Source organism: Oncorhynchus mykiss, chromosome 4 (genome assembly GCF_057628025.1).
Source record: "Oncorhynchus mykiss isolate SJ-2025 chromosome 4, ASM5762802v1, whole genome shotgun sequence".
Lineage (NCBI taxonomy): Eukaryota > Metazoa > Chordata > Actinopteri > Salmoniformes > Salmonidae > Oncorhynchus > Oncorhynchus mykiss.
Window position 1 is genome coordinate 16,450,001 of NC_143025.1, and position 17,489 is coordinate 16,467,489.

Genomic DNA, 17,489 nt, shown 5'->3' on the forward strand with positions numbered 1-17,489 from the left:
CGGCAAAATCAACTTCCCCTCCCTTTCAATTTAGTTTAGTTTTGGCATCTTTCAGCAGAGCCACAACCTAGTTAACTCTATCACACTCATTTTCTTGATTTATTGAGGGGCAATCAGCAGTTCCTATTTTTGGACTTATAAATTAATGATATGTACCCTTTGATTCTTGAAGAATATAACTTAGAACTGCTTCATTGCTTAGTCGTACCCCATCATACCCCATCATATCCCGTCATACCCCATTACACCCCTCATTACCCATCATACCCCATCATACCCCATCATAACCCATCATATCCCATCATACCTCATCAATCCCACAAGACATGCCACAAGAGGTCACAGTCACCAAGTCCAGAACAGACTATGGGAGGCACACAGTTCTACGTAGAGCCATGACTACATGGAACTCTATTCCACATCAAGTAATTGACACAAGCAATAAAATTAGATTTAAAAAACAGATAAAGAAACACCATATGGAACAGAGGGGACTGTGAAGCAACACAAACATTGGCACAGACACACACACATACAGTACATATATGATACATAGGCACTATACATACACATGGATTTAGTACTGTAGATATGTGGTAGTGGTGGAGTAGGGGCCTGAGGGCACACTGTGTGTTGTGAAATCTGTGAATGTATTGTAATATTTAAAAATGGTATAAGCTGCCTTAATTGAGCTGGACCCCAGGAAGAGTAGCTGCTAATGGGGATCCATAATAAATACAAATGCAAATCCCCATCATAACCCAAAATATAGGCTTGTTTTACTCAAACACTATACAGCCTCAAAACATGGCTAAAACTAGATATAATGGATGGTCAGTCCTTGCATCTATAGCTATGTCTATGAATTTGAGAGTAGTTGCATTTCTCCAGCCCCAACCCTCAGCTTTTTACTGAAACAGAGGCGGGGAAATGCTTGTTATTGTTTCAACTGCTGATTGAAGCTTTAATCATACATGCGGATCAGCTGGAAGTCCAGCTTAGAACAACTGTACATTTGCAGAGTTTGAGTGATGATTTTCTTCCTTTGTTTAGATGTAGCATTCCCGACATGCAGTGTTAGATCAAGTACTGTATGAATGTGTTCAGCCATAACCCATTTAGTTGTCTTGAATTGAGTACTTGTGAGGTAAAGGCTTGGGTCATCTGATATAACTTTGGATTGCTCAGAGAGGCATAGGGAAAACAGCATCACAAAGGCACAGCAGGTATATCGTTTTTGCATCTCAATGTGCCTGTCCGTGCCTGGTATTAATTAAAAAAAATATTGTATTGTCTACTTTCCCTCAACTTTTTACTTCTCTTAGAGCCTGTTCTGCTGGTGTAACCCACTCTGACTCCACCCCTTTTGTCCTTCGTGGCTCTGTCATTGGGGGAGACCGAGTTCCGTCTGTGATGCAAGGGCCCAGCTCAGCAGGGCAGATGTGTGATGATGATGATATTAATAATTATTATTATATTATGATGTCATCGCAGAGGGATACCAGAGCCTGGTGTGCTGAATCAGGCTCTGTGGAGAATGAGGGAGGAGAGGGAGGGAAGATATTTCTAGCAGGCAATGCTCTCTTAAAGAGCAACTGCCCCTAAAAAAAAACGTCTCATTTAGAAGACAACCTATGTGGCATCGATATGAGTCAGAAACATGTATTCTACTGTCAAAATTGACTACAAAGTGTAAATAGGACAATTTTGGTCATAAAGTCAGTCTCATCTAAAACTGAGTTTTGTGAGACTTGTGGTCGTGACAACATAAGAACGTAAATTAAGGTTGGGTTTGTTTCAATCCTGCCCACATGCCCACAGCTGTTAGCACACAAGTTGTGAAAGCTGCAATTGTGCAGCTGCACGCAACCCAATCGTAATGCCCGTGGTAAATTTGGGTTTACTTTGGATATGCATATAGGGCTAGTATGTAAATATTCCAAGAGCTCCATATTTCAATGACTTAAACACCTCAAACCAACCATAAATTGTAGGAATTCATATACAAATATTTTAAACATTTAATGAGAAAACTAAAGTGTGTAACATGAAAATATTGTCTTAGTTACATTCTGTAATGTATTGAAGGTCCCTAACTAGCCTCGGAGATAGGCTATCCAAAGTCAAACCAACTTTGTCACGGTTGCACACCAGCCGGCTGAAGCTAATTGGCTAAATAACTCTTACCACCTGCGAACACACACAAGAGACACCCACATCAAGCCAAACCCCGAAACCAACTCACTTTTGAATTCAGTCATGGCCTCTAGCATTTCGTAATTAACCAAATCTAAAACGAGGCCAAATCAGGAAGTGCACTTGCCCTTTAAATAGATAGAGCACAGGAAAAAGTACAAATGCAAGAATTAAACAATTAAAGAGTGAGATGGGTGCTTTGGGAATTGGTTTGGGTATTGAGAATGTTTAAGAAAGTTTAATGGCTGTATCCAGATTATCTAATATAAGTAGTTTTATTAGCCAAATTCATTAGCCAAAACAAATATTTGAAGTAATATGGAAATAGGAGTTAATTTTTAATTAGCATACCTACAGTATCAGAAACCAGTAATAGTCACAGCAATCTTTTTAGTAAAACTCATTTTCATAATAAACAGACAGTAGCTGGATATGATTCTGTTGACATGATTGAGTGTCTTGAAACTCTTAAAGTTTCTTGACCTTGCTGGACCCTTGAGTGTCTGCAGCACAAAGGAAGTGATTGTTCTGGTTCTGCTCTTGGACAATGCATGTTTGTCATTACTGGGTGCAGAGAGGGGGTGTATGGGACATACAGTAATGTTATTGTGTGCCCATGGTGTGTCTGGCTCCGTAATGTAAGTTCAGAGAGGTCATTCTTACTGTAGGGAGGGGGAATGTTGTTCTGCTACAAATCCACAGCAGGTCTAGCAGAACCATTCATTACACTAGTTTCATGTTGGTGTGTTTCTCTGGCAGGATTGTACTGTAAGTACAGGCAAGGATAAAACAACATTGGTCTGTTATACCACTTTAGCTTAGACATTGAATGTCCTCCTGCCTTTGAGTAATAACCCGGAATGTCCTCAAAAGGGAGTTTACAACTTTACATGAACGATCAGTTAAACATAATAACAACGCTGACAAACCACAAAGCCAACACATCGGTTTGGTAAACAGAATGCTAGTCATTTATCTTTGACAATGACAATGTGTGACAAATGACACAAAGTGTTGTGCAAAATAACCACAGCTAGGCTGGTACCTGGCCAGACAGCGAGCCTAAATCTCGGGAGGTCTCAGGGTAGATGCTTGGAGGAACCCTGGAGTGGAGCAGATCTGAGCTGGCATAGAAAATACTGTATATATATTTCAACCTTTCGGTTACTAGTCCAACGCTCTAACCACTAGGCTACCTGCCACCCCAACTGGCTGAGACATAAATTCCACTGGAAACAACGGATTAAGGTTGTTTAAGGTAAACAACACCATATGCCACACACGCACCTAAGCACGCACACACACACACACACACACACACACACACACAGGACAATTTGACCCCCTCAATAATATACCATGACACATTTGATGGATTGGAAATTATTTTCCCACCATAGCTATTGGCTTTATGTGCCTTTACATTACACTGTACTACTCAATTCCTAATTGTATGATTGGATCCCCCTCACCCACCAATTATGCTTTTGGTTTGGCCCGTGGTTTGTAAAGGGAAAAAAAAGTTGCGTAAGGCTTATAAGGAGAACTGAGCAATAGCTCCTCTCTTTATCTCTCTCTCCTCTTTCTTTCTCTCTCTCCTCTTTATCTCTCTCTCCTCTTCTTTCTCTCTCTCCTCTTTATCTCTCTCTCCTCTTCTTTCTCTCTCTCCTCTTTATCTCTCTCTCCTCTTCTTTCTCTCTCTCTCCTCTTTATCTCTCTCTACACTTCTTTCTCTCTCTCTCCTCTTTCTCTCTCTCCTTTTCTTTCTCTCCCTCTCCTCTTTCTCTCTCCTCTTCTTTCTCTCTCTCTCCTCTTTATCTCTCTCTCCTCTTCTCTCTCTCTCTCCTCTTTATCTCTCTCTCCTCTTCTTTCTCTCTCTCTCCTCTTTATCTCTCTCTCCTCTTCTTTCTCTCTCTCTCTCCTCTTTATCTCTCTCTCTCCTTTTCTTTCTCTCTCTCTCCTCTTTATCTCTCTCTACTCTTCTTTCTCTCTCTCTCTCCTCTTTATCTCTTTCTCCTCTTTCTCTCTCTCCTCTTTCTCTCTCTCCTCTTCTTTCTCTCTCTCTCCTCTTCATCTCTCTCTCCTCTTTTTTTCTCTCTCTCTCCTCTTCATCTCTCTCTCCTCTTCTTACTCTCTCACTCCTCTTCTTAAATCATTTTACTGCAGTAGCCTAAATCAGGGTCACAGAGTGTTTCTTGGTAGTCTTCAACAAATCTGGTATTAAACAAAAGTATACACCTCACACACATGGTTATGGGCTTGAAAAAAGAAGACACAAGTACCATGTCAGATATAGAGTTGAAATGTATTCAATTCTGAGTTTGAATCTCAGTATTACACTTTATATACTTCACAGAAGACTGAAATATGACAAAACTGCTTGACATAGAAACACCAGATTTACTACAGTTTCATTTATTTTTTTTATTAATTATGAAATTATGAAAAATATAATAATACTCCGCCCATGAGGCCATTAGTTATTTGACTGCAGGAAAGGGCTACCAAACCCATAATTAAGAAGTACAGTCCCATTTAACGCAGTAAATTCATAAGAACAAATAGGAATTATATAGAAAGGGATATTTTTCAAATGGAGAAAGATTTATTGCGAATTGATGAGATGCACATCTCGTGTCTGACCGGTATTTCTCAAAACTAGTGATAATTCGTAATGGTTATATTGGGCTCAATTTTGTGAGTTCAAAGACAGCTTTGGAAGTATTATAAACTTGGAAACAATTGGTTTCTAGTAGGCTACAGAATTGGAGAAGAGCTGTTTCTCTGAACCTCAGGCAGTAGGCTCAAGCAAGCAGGTTTCTCTCCCCAGTCAGACTCTGACCACCAGCAGCAACCTGTCCTCAATGTTTATGATTAGCACTCATCATGTTTGTTTAACATAACAATCAACAAAATAATACTTCCAGAACCACCTATATATGTCATTTCAATTGAGAAAATCTACAAAATAAATTGTCCCACCCTAGTCTTCATTGATAGGGATGCATCAAGGCTGTATCACATCCGGCCGTGGTTGGGAGTCCCATAGGGCAGCGGCGGCCGGGTTTGGCCGGAGTAGGCCGTCATTGTAAATAAGAATTTGTTCTTAACTGACTTGCCTAGTTAAATAAAGGTTAAATATAAAGAAATATACACCTACTCATTCAAGGGTTTATTGTTACTGTTTTCTACATTGTAGAATAATAGTGAAGACATCAAAACTATGCAATACCACATATGGAATCATGTAGTAACCAGAAAAGTATTAAACAAATCAAAATATATTTTATATTGGATATTCTTCAAATACCCACTCTTTGCCTTGATGACAGCTTTGCACTCTCTTGGCATTCTCTCAACCAGCTTCACTTAGAAGGCTTTTCCAATAGTCTTGAAGGAGTTCTCATATATACTGAGCACTTGGTGGCTGCTTTTCCTTCACTCTGTGGTCCGAATCATGGCAAACCATCTCAATTTGGTTGTGGTCGGGGATTGTGGAGGTCAGGTCATCTGATGCAGGATTCCATCACTCTCCTTCTTGGTCAAATAGCCCTTACACAGCCTGTATGTGTGTTGGGTCATTGTCCTGTTGAAAAACAAATGATAGTGGGACTAAGTCTAAACCAGATGGGATGGCGTATTGTTGCAGAATGCTGTGGTAGCCACGCTGGTTAAGTGTGCCTTGAATTCTAAGTAAATAATAGACAGTGTCACCAGCAAAGCACCCCCACACCATAACACCTCCTCCTCCATGCTTTACGGTGGGAAATACACATGCAGAGATCCTCTGTTCATCCACACCGTGTCTCACAAAGACTAAAAATCTCAAATTTGGACTCCAGACCAAAGGACAAATTTCCACCAGTCTAATGTCCTTTGCTTGTGTTTCTTGACCCATCCAAGTCTCTTCTTCTTATTGGTCTTCTTTAGTAGTGTTTTTTTTGCTGCAATTCATCCATAAAGGCCTGATTCACATAGTCTTCTCTGAACAGTTGATGTTGAGATGTGTCTGTTACTTGAACTCTGTGAAGCATTTACTTGGGCTGCAATTTCTGAGGCTGGTAACTCTAATGAACTTATTCTCTGCAGCAGAGGTAACTCTGGGTCTTTCTTTCCTGTGGCGGTCCTCATGAGAGCCAGTTTCATCATGGCGCTTGATGGTTTTTGCGACTGCACTTGAAGAAACTTTCAAAGTTCTTTACATTTTCCGTATTGACTGACCTTCATGTCTTAAAGTAATGATGGACTGTCGCTTCTCTTTGCTTATTTTTTTGAGCTGTTCTTGTCATAATATTGACTTGGTGTTTTACCAGAATTGGGCTATCTTCTGTATACCCACCACACTACCTTGTCACAACACAACTGATTGGCTCAAACGCATTATGCGTTAATTCCACAAATGAACTTTTAAGGCACACCTGTTAATTGAAATGCATTCTTGGTGACTACTTCATGAAGCTGGTTGAGAGAATGCCAAGTTTGCCAAGCTGTCATCAAGGCAAATGGTGGTTATTTTAAGAATCTCAAATATAAAATATATTTTGATTTGTTTAACACTTTTTTGGTTACGACATGATGTGTTACAGGGAGTGAGTGTTAATAAATAAAATTAACACAAACGCACCAACATGAAAACAGAGTCAATAACACCTGAGGAACACCTGAGGAAAGAACCAAGGGGAGTGACAGATATAGGGAAGATAATCAAGGAGGTGATGGAGTCCAGGTGAGTGTCATGAGGCGCAGGTGTGCGAGACGATGGTGACAGGTGTGCGGGATAATCAGCAGCCTGATGACCTCGAAGCCGGAGAGGGAGAATACCCTACCCATGATTCCATATGTGGTATTGCATAGTTTTGATGTCTTCATTATTATTCTACAATGTAGAAAATAGTAAAACTAAAGAAAAACCCTTTAATGAGTAGGTGTTCTAAAACTTTTGACCGGTAGTGTATATACCTTAGCATTCAAAAGTTTGGGGTCACTTAGAAATGTTTTTGTTTTTGAAAGAAAAGCACATTTTTTTGTCCATTAAAATAACATGAAATTGATCAGAAATCCAGTGTAGACATTGATAATGTTGTAAATGACTATTGTAGCTGCAGACGGCTGATTTTTAATGGAATATCTATATAGGCGTACAGAGGCCCATTATCAGCAACCGTCACTCCTGTGTTCCAATGGCATGTTGTGTTATTAGAAAAGCAATAAGATGGCGATCCAAGATGGCGTAGCAGTCAGACGTCCTTGTGCTGTCATGTCCCTTGTATATATCGTTTTACATATTTTTCGTCACATATCCTTTCAAATATTTTGCTAAACCTCATCATCTAAATACTCTCCTGCAACGCGCCTCACCCAATGTGGCGTGGATCTGCTTTTTTTCCTAAAGTATTTATATTTACTTCGGATCTGGAATCCCTCAACTGAAGCTAGCCAGCTAACTACCAGATATCAGTCAGCAAACCATTGCCAGCGGTCATCAGCTAACCTTCAGCTCGGAAAGCTCTTGCCAGTTCGAACAACGTGACTCTAACCAGAGCATAACGGACCTGTTATTTTTATCCTACCGTATTTTTATTCCTACCGCAAACTGAACATTTTCATCTGGATCTTCACAACTAGCTAACCGCAATCCCGGATGGCTACTCCTGGCTAGCGTTTCCATCCCAGAGCAAGCACCAATTTAGCTTGAAGCTAGCCCGGCCAGGGCTCCTGTGCTACCACCGAAGCATACTCCTGGGCCACAATATCGGCCTGCTAGCTACCTAGAGCTACTTGGAACCCTACTAATTCCACGACTGGTCTATCGACGTCACCGCACGAAGAGGCAAAAACAGATTTACCCCCATCGCGACGTCCCCCCCCAAAGGCTAACTTTCTAGCCCCTGCTATCTGCTTCCTTGCTAACCCGGTCTGCTAACTGCTAAACTGCCGGGCCCTGGTCTGCTAACTGCTAGCTTGCCTGCCCGGTCTGCTAACTGCTAGCTTGCCTGCCCGGTCTGCTAACTGCTAGCCCTTGCTAACTGCTTGCTTGCTAACCCGGAATGCTAACTGCTAGCTTGCCCTGGTCTACTAACTGTTAGCCCATGCTAACTGCTTGCTTGCTAACCCGGCCTGCTAACTGCTAGCTTGCCCTGGTCTACTAGCTGCTAGCTTGTTTAGCTCCGGCCTACTAACTGTTAGCTTGTTAGCCTGCTAACTGTCTGCATCGCCGTGTCCCCAGCCAGCCCAACCACTCACTGGACCCATATGTTCACTTGGCTACGCATGCCTCTCTCTAATATCAATATGCCTTGTCCATTACTGTCCTGGTTAGTGATTACTGTCTTATTTCACTGTAGAGCCTCTAGCCCTGCTCAATATGCCTTAACCAACCATGTTGTTCCACCTCCTACATATGCGATGACATCACCTGGTTTAAACATCTCTAGAGACTATATCTCTCTCTTCATTACTCAATGCCAAGGTTTACCTCCAATGTACTCACATCCTACCTTACCTTTGTCTGTACACTATGCCTTGAATCTATGCTATTGTGCCCAGAAACCTGCTCCTTTTACTCTCTGTTCTGAACGTGCTAGATGGCCAGTTCGTATAGTCTTTAACCGTACCCTTATCCTACTTCTCCTCTGTTCCTCTGGTGATGTGAGGTTAATCCAGGTCCTGCAGTGCCTAGCTCCACTCCCACCCCCCAGGTGCTCTCATTTGTTGACTTCTGTAAACGTAAAAGCCTTGGTTTCATGCATGTTAACATTAGAAGCCTACTCCCTAAGTTTGTTTTACTCGCTGCTTTAGCACACTCTGCCAACCCAGATGTCTTAGCCGTGTCTGAATCCTGGTTTAGGAAAACCACCAAAAACCCTGAAATCTCCATTGCTAACTATAATGTTTTCCGCCAAGATAGAACTGCCAAAGGGGGCGGTGTTGCAATCTACTGCAAATATAGCCTGCAGAGTTCTGTCTCACTATCTAGATCTGTACCCAAACCATTTGAGCTTCTACTTCTAAAAATTCTCTCACTGTTGCCGCTTACTATAGACCTCCCTCTGCCCCCAGCTGTGCCCTCGATACTATATGTGAACTGATTGCCCCCATCTATCTTCTGAGCTCGTGCTACTAGGTGACCTACACTGGGACATGCTTAACACCCGGGCCATCCTACAAACTAAGCTTGATGCCCTCAATCTCACACAAATTATCAATGAACCTACCAGGTACAACCCCAAGTCAGTAAACACGGGCACCCTCATAGATGTCATCCTAACTAATTCGCCCTCCAAGTACACCTCTGCTGTTTTCAATCAAGATCTCAGCGATCACTGCCTCATTGCCTGCATCCGTAATGGGTCTGCGACCAAACGACCACCCCTCATCACTGTCAAACGCTCCCTGAAACACTTCTGCGAGCAGGCCTTTCTAATCGACTTGGGTATCCTGGAATGACATTGACCTCATCCCGTCAGTAGATGATGCCTGGCTATTCTTTAAAAGTGCCTTCCTCACCATCTTAAATAAGCATGCCCCTCTCAAAAAACGTAGAACTAGGAATAGATATAGTCCTTGGTTCACGCCAGACCTGTCTGCCCTTGACCAGCACAAAAACATCCTGTGGCGTTCTGCATTAGCATCGAATAGCCCCTGTGATATGCAACTTTTCAGGGAAATTAGGAACAAATATACACATGCAGTTAGAAAAGCTAAGGCAAGCTTTTCCAAACAGAAATTCGCATCCTGTAGTACTAACTCAAAAAAGTTCTGGGACACTGTAAAGTCCATGGAGAATAAGAGCACCTCCTCCCAGCTGCCCACTGCTCTGAGGCAGTAGGAAACATTGTCACCACTGATAAATCCACTATAATTGAGAATTTCAATAAGCATTTCTCTATGGCTGGCCATGCTTTCCACACGGCTACCCCTACCCCTGTCAACTGCCCGGCACCCTCCACAGCAACCCGCCAAAGCCCCCACCATTTCTCCTTTACCCAAATCCAGATAGCCGATGTTCTGAAAGAGCTGCAAAATCTGGACCCCTACAAATCAGCCGGGCTAGACAATCTGGACCCTCTCTTTTTAAAATTATCTGCCGTAATTGTTGCAACCCGTATTACTAGCCTGTTCAACCTCTCTTTGGTTTCGTCTGAGATTCCAAAGATTGGAAAGCTGCTGCAGTCATCCCCCTCTTCAAAGGTGGTGACACTCTAGACCCAAACTGCTACAGACCTATATCTATCCTACCCTGTCTTTCTAAGGTCTTTGAAAGCCAAGTTAACAAACAGATTACTGACCATTTCGAATCCCACCATTTCTTCTCCACTATGCAATCTGGTTTCAGAGCTGGTCATGGGTGCACCTCAGCCACGCTCAAGGTTCTAAACGACATCATAACCGCCTTCGATAAGAGACATTACTGTGCAGCCGTATTCATCGACCTGGCCAAGGCTTTCGACTCTGTCAATCACAACATTCTTATTGGCAGACTCGACAGCCTTGGTTTCTCAAATGATTGCCTCGCCTGGTTTACCAACTACTTCTCTGATAGAGTTCAGTGTGTCAAATCGGAGGACCTGTTGTCTGGACCTCTGACAGTCTCTATGGGAGTGCCACAGGGCTCAATTCTCGGGCCGACTCTTTTCTGTATACACCAATGATGTTGCTCTTGCTGCTGGTGATTCTCTGATCCACATCTACGCAGACAACACCATTCTGTATACTTCTGGCCCCTCCTTGGACACTGTGTTAACTAACCTCCAGACGAGCTTCAATGCCATACAACTCTCCTTCAGTGGCCTCCAACTGCTCTTAAACGCAAGTAAAACTAAATGCATGCTTTTCAATCGATCGCTGCCCGCACCTGCTTGCCCGTCCAGCATCACTACTCTGGACGGCTCTGACTTAGAATACGTGGACAACTACAAATACCTGGGTGTCTGGTTAGACTGTAAACTCTCCTTCCAGACTTACATTAAGCATCTCCAATCCAAAATTAAATCTAGAATCGGCTTCCTATATCACAAAAAAAAGCATCCTTTACTCATGCTGCCAAACATACCCTCATAAAACTGACCATCCTACCGATCCTCTACTTCGGTGATGTCATCTATAAAATAGCCTCCAATGCTCGACTCAACAAACTGGATGCAGTCTATCACAGTGCCATCCGTTTTGACACCAAAGCCCCATACACCACCCACCATTGCGACCTGTACGCTCTCGTTGGTTGGCCCTCGCTTCATACTCGTCGCCAAACCCACTGGCTACAGGTTATCTACAAGTCTCTGCTAGGTAAAGCCCCGCCTTATCTCCGCTCACTGGTCAACATAGCAGCACCCACTCGTAGCACGCGCTCCAGCAGGTATAGCTCACTGGTCACCCCCAAAGCCAATTCCTCCTTTGGTCGTCTTTCCTTCCAGTTTTCTGCTGCCAATGACTGGAACGAATTGCAAAAATCTCTGAAACTGGAAACACTTATCTCCCTCACTAGCTTTAAGCACCAACTGTCAGAGCAGCTCACAGATTACTGCACCTGTACATAGCCCACCTATAATTTAGCCTGGTCTTTTTTGCCTTTACCTCCCTTCTCACCTCATTTGCTCACATCGTATATAGACTTGTTTATACTGTATTATTGACTGTATGTTTGTTTTACTCCATGTGTAACTCTGTGTCGTTGTATCTGTCGAACTGCTTTGCTTTATCTTGGCCAGGTCGCAATTGTAAATGAGAACTTGTTCTCAACTTGCCTACCTGGTTAAATAAAGGTGAAATAAAAAAAATGATAAAAAAATACATCCAGACCCCCCTAGAAGGGTGTTGACCCTGGAACCCATTGACCCTGACCCCACCAATATGCAACGCAAAAGTTACAGTCTTGCACACACACACAATTACAAACGTGTACATACACACATTACATATTCAGACAGATAGAGTGCACTCAAGTACACACAAGCCAAGCCTAGAATTAAGTGATAAATATTTGTTTTCAGTCTAACTTTTATGGGGTCTTGTTTATGTCTTCTTCAGTCTGTACTCTCTTTTACCACTGTGAGTGCTGAGTGTTGAACCAACAGAGATTTAGCTTTGGTGAATCCCTAGTAAAACAGTTAATTTTAATGATTTGTTTACTTGAAAATAGTTTGATTTGCCTGAGCTTCTACTTCCAGGGGTGAGGGAGTCCACGGAGTCCCGGGATGACCTAGAGTGACTGTTAGCTCATTTAAATGCCTGGTGCCTGATAGCTTGTTAAGACACATCTGCCAACCAACCTAAGCTTATCGATGTGTTGTGCTGCTAGTGAAAACAAAGAAGAGACAGCAGAGACAGCTAGGGGAGGGAGTTGGCAGCAGCCTATGGGAGCTCATCCTTTAGAGTTAACCTTAAAATAGGTCAAGGAAGCAGAGAATAAGGATATAGAAGACAGCCCTCTGACTTGTTAGTGTGTCCAGGGTTTTGGCTGTGTGTCAACCTGAGCTGTCATCCACTACATATGGGGCCAGGTTCAGCCACTTCCACATTGTGATAGTTTTTGCATGTTATTGCGCGAATTGAGTGTGAGTCTGCGTTGCACAATGTGTGGGTAAGGATCCTCGATGTGTGCCCGCATTATCTCTTCTTCAACTTGGATAACCCACTCAGAGCAGGATAGATGACTCATCTATGGGAGGCTCTGCCTGTAGCTTTCATTATGTATTCTATCCGTATGACAATGATGATAAATGTAATCTGATCCACAGCACACCTTAGGGCTCAATCCCTAGCTGAATGGTGTTGTTTAGCCTATAGCAGCTATACAGGCAGGTTCTATAGATCACTGTGGTGAGTCCCTCCCTCTCTGAGGTGTAACATTTTGTGACCTTGATGAACCTGTGTGAGGACAAAGTGCCTACCCAGCAAACCAGAATGTATTCTGTGAAGGTTCCTAGAACATTTGTTAGATCACGGTAAATGTTCTCATGACACAAAAACAGTCCAGTCGTGGTAATGATTATACAATGTTTGTATGAAACATTCGTCTGACGTTACAAGAATGTTCCTATTACACATTTTCTCTGTTCTTTAAAGGTTCCCAGAATGTTTCATTCGGTTGTGGGAACAGTCTGGTGAGAATATTGTGGGGACATCACAAAATATGTCTTCCCAAACACAAAAGTTGTCCAGTTGTGCAGATGATTGTACAATGTTTATTTTAAAGTGCAAAAACATTCACATGATTTTACAAGAACGTTCCCAGAACACATTTTGTCTGTTCTTTAAAGGTTCACAGAATGTTTCATTAGGTTGTGGGAACATTGTGTGGACATGACAAGATATACAGTGGGAAGATTTGATACACTGCCGATTTTGCAGGTTTTCCTACTTACAAAGCGTGTAGAGGTCTGTAATTTTTATCATAGGTACACTTCAACTGTGAGAGACGGAATCTAAAATAAAAATCCAGAAAATCATATTGTATGATTTTTAAGTAATTAATTTGCATTTTATTGCATGACATAAGTATTTGATCACCTACCAACCAGTAAGAACTCCTGGTCTCACAGACACGTTAGTTTTTCTTTAAGAAGCCCTCCTATTCTCCACTCATTACCTGTATTAACTGCACCTGTTTGAACTCGTTACCTGTATAAAAGACACCTGTCCACACACTCAATCAAACAGACTCCAACCTCTCCACAATGGCCAAGACCAGAGAGGGTGTAAGGACATCAGGGATAACATTGTAGACCTGCACAAGGCTGGGATGGGCTACAGGCAATAGGCAAGCAGCTTGGTGAGAAGGCACAATTATTAGAAAATGGAAGAAGTTCAAGATGACGGTCAATCACCCTCGGTCTGGGGCTCCATGCAAGATCTCACCTCGTGGGGTATCAATGATCATGAGGAAGGTGAGGGATCAGCCCAGAACTGCACGGCAGGACCTGGTCAATGACCTGAAGAGAGCTGGGACCACAGTCTCAAAGAAAACCATTAGTAACACACTACGCCGTCATGAATTAAAATCCTGCAGCACACGCAAGGTCCCCCTGCTCAAGCCAGCACATGTCCAGGCCCGTCTGAAGTTTGCCAATGACCATCTGGATGATCCAGAGGAGGAATGGGAGAAGGTCATGTGGTCTGATGAGACAAAAATAGAGCTTTTTGGTTTAAACTCCACTCGCCGTGTTTGGAGGAAGAAGAAGAAGGAGGAGTACAACCCCAAGAACACCATCCTAACCGTGAAGCATGGAGGTGGAAACATCATTCTTTGGGGATACTTTTCTGCAAAGGGGACAGGACAACTGCACTGTATTGAGGGGAGGATGGATGGGGCTGTATCCCGAGATCTTGGCCAACAACCTCCTTCCCTCAGTAAGAGCATTGAAGATGGGTCGTGGCTGGGTCTTCCAGCATGACAACGACCCGAAACACACAGTCAGGGCAACTAAGGAGTGGCTCCGTAAGAAGCATCTCAAGGTCCTGGAGTGGCCTAGCCAGTCTCCAGACCTGAACCCAATAGAACATCTTTGGAGGGAACTGAATATCTATATTGCCCAGCGACAGTACCGAAACCTGAAGGATCTGGAGAAGGTCTGTATGGAGGAGTGGGCCAAAATCCCTGCTGCAGTGTGTGCAAACCTGGTCAAGAACTACAGGAAACATATGATCTCTGTAATTGCAAATAAAGGTTTCTATACCAAATATTAAGTTCTGTTCTTCTGATGTATCAAATACTTATGTCATGCAATAAAATGCAAAATATTTACTTAAGAATCATACAATGTGATTTTCTGGATTTTTGTTTTAGATTCCGTCTCTCACAGTTGAAGTGTACCTATGATAAAAAATTACAGACCTCTACATGCTTTGTAAGTAGGAAAACTTGCAAAATCGGCAGTGTATCAAATACTTGTTCTCCCCACTGTATATTCCCAAAACACAAAAACGGTCCATTTATGCTTAATTTTGCCAGACCCCAGGAAGAGTAGCTGCTGCCTTGGCCAAAACGAAGGTATTGATGGGTGGGGTATGGATTACTTACATGCCCACTTTTGCAGAGACGACAATATGTGGTCTGCCCCCAGCTGCCATATGTTGTGGACATGTCGTCAAGTCTGCAACAAATAAACACTTGCTCGGCAAAGGAGTGAAAATGGGCTTCTATAAAGTTGGTGCATACTTATACTTATACATACTTATACATACTCATTCAACAATATTGTGCAAGATGGCAAGGAATGGGCCTCCCGAGTGGCGCAGCAGTCTAAGGCACTACATTGCATTGCTAGAGGCGTCACTACAGACCTAGCGACTCCTTGTCTTTCGAGCTAGGCGCATGCACGCTGACGTTGGTTGCCAGCTGTACGGTTTCCTCCAACACATTGGTGCGGCTGGGTTCCGGGTTAAGCATGCAGTGTATACAAGAAGCAGTGCGGCTTGGCGAGGTCGTGTTTCGGAGGATGTATGGATGTCGACCTTAGCCTCTCCCGAGTTCATACGGGAGTTGAAGTGATGGGACAAGACTGTAACTACCAACTGGATGTTGGTGAAAAAGGGATAAAAAGTTATTTTTAAAGATGTCAAGGAATGGAATGGTGTGGTGAGTAGCTAGCTATGCTACTGTGACACTGTGATGTAACTAGCTAAATACGTAGCCTCTCCCTAATGTGTAATGTGATGTTATGTCATAGAGAGGAAGATTTGCATAGCTAGCGATATAATTACTTCCAGGTTTTTTTTCTCATTATATGTTTATTGAGTGATATTTAATTTAATTCACAGGCTACTTACAAAACCTGGTGGATTTGTTGTTCAGCAGTGTCGTGGGAACCCCCCTACAAAATCAGGAGCAGAAGGCTGAGGCAGTACGTTGCCAGGCATCAGTCCCACTTCAGGTTGGTCATATTTGATCTGGTCATAGGTCAAAATACTATCACTTGTTCTTGAATTTGCCTAACGACCATTGATAATGTAGTCAGTGCTGTGTGTATCAACTCTACCTTGTTTTTCTACAGATGGAGGACAGGAGAGATGGTTTGTCATGGAGTCCCCTGACTAAAAGACAAGTTGTTACAGATGTCTGAACTGGGAGAGATCTTACACTCGGCATTAAAATTATACAAGACACATTATTACTTTTCATCCTCTTTTTGTTATTATTGAATTGAATGGTGGGGGGTTTCCTCCTTGAAGAAGCTTGGCCAGTAGCTGCGGAGTGGTTTGAGAAGAGTGGCATGTTCCTACATCTCACGTCTGCCTGTATTTACTGAACTCTGCCTGCTGGACCCATGGGTTGACTCTGTCATATCCAGGATGGAGTGTCATGCACTTCACCCCTCCTGCCACCTGACTTCATCGCCCACTGCAGACTTGAAGACAGAACCTCACCCAGATAGCTGTACATGTCAGTGTGCGGTTAGACCATAGAAATATAATTGAATGCCATAAGTTGTACCAAAGATTGTTATGCTACTTGTTCTCTGTGGTTGTACTCTACACACAACTTATTTTCATTTTCTAGGTAAAGTGTAGGCATACTGTCTTTAGAAGCAAATCAATATGATAGCTTATTTATAGCAGAAAATGTTTGGTCTTTGTGACACAAACACACCGATCATTTATTTTGTTGATAAATGTAATCTACATTCAAGTTGGCCATGTTTGTGCTTTGTCCACAGGCTGCTGAGGGGAGGACGGCTCATAATAATGTCTGGAACGGAGCAAATGGAATGGCATCAAACACATAGAAACCATGTGTTTATTGTATTTGATACCATTCCACCTCTTCTGCTCTAGCCATTAACACGAGCCCGTCCTTCCTAATTAAGGTGCCACCAACCTCCTGTGAGTTACACCTGTAGGGATATTAGTTCTGGGATTTGTTCCCTGGGAAAGATCTAACAGGGAACGTAAGGAGAGACAAAACTAGCCAGTTATAGAATATTGTGTTGACATGCATTGATGCAAGTTTCAATGGAAAGTATACACAGAAATATCACGCAATCATATAATAAATGACGTAACATTTTGTGAAATCTGTGATTGGGTTTCCATTCAATTAGCGACAGATTTCCATGTGAATATTCTAAAATCTGCTTAAAAACAATATGCGCATTTTCCCATCCAATTGACTTGTTGCGGATGAAAGGCTGTGCGTGATGACATAGTGCACAGACATAAAACTTATTAAAGAGCAGTGATACTATCAAGAGCAGTGTGCGGGTATCTTATTTATCCTAATCTTATTCAACCGTTGCCATGCACCTGCAACAAAGATAGCTCAGATGTGCGAGTGCCTTTTGAATTTTGACGTAGTG

At 42.6% G+C, this 17,489-nt stretch overlaps 1 long non-coding RNA gene across 1 annotated transcript; it reads left to right on the forward strand.

The window, feature by feature from the left end:
* The first annotated feature begins 6,821 nt into the window (after nucleotides 1-6,821).
* Nucleotides 6,822-17,201, forward strand: LOC149983926 (uncharacterized). The gene is made up of 3 exons (XR_016495137.1): nucleotides 6,822-8,894; nucleotides 15,955-16,067; nucleotides 16,188-17,201. It is a non-coding gene; the product is annotated as an uncharacterized LOC149983926 (long non-coding RNA).
* Nucleotides 17,202-17,489: the final 288 nt, after the last annotated feature.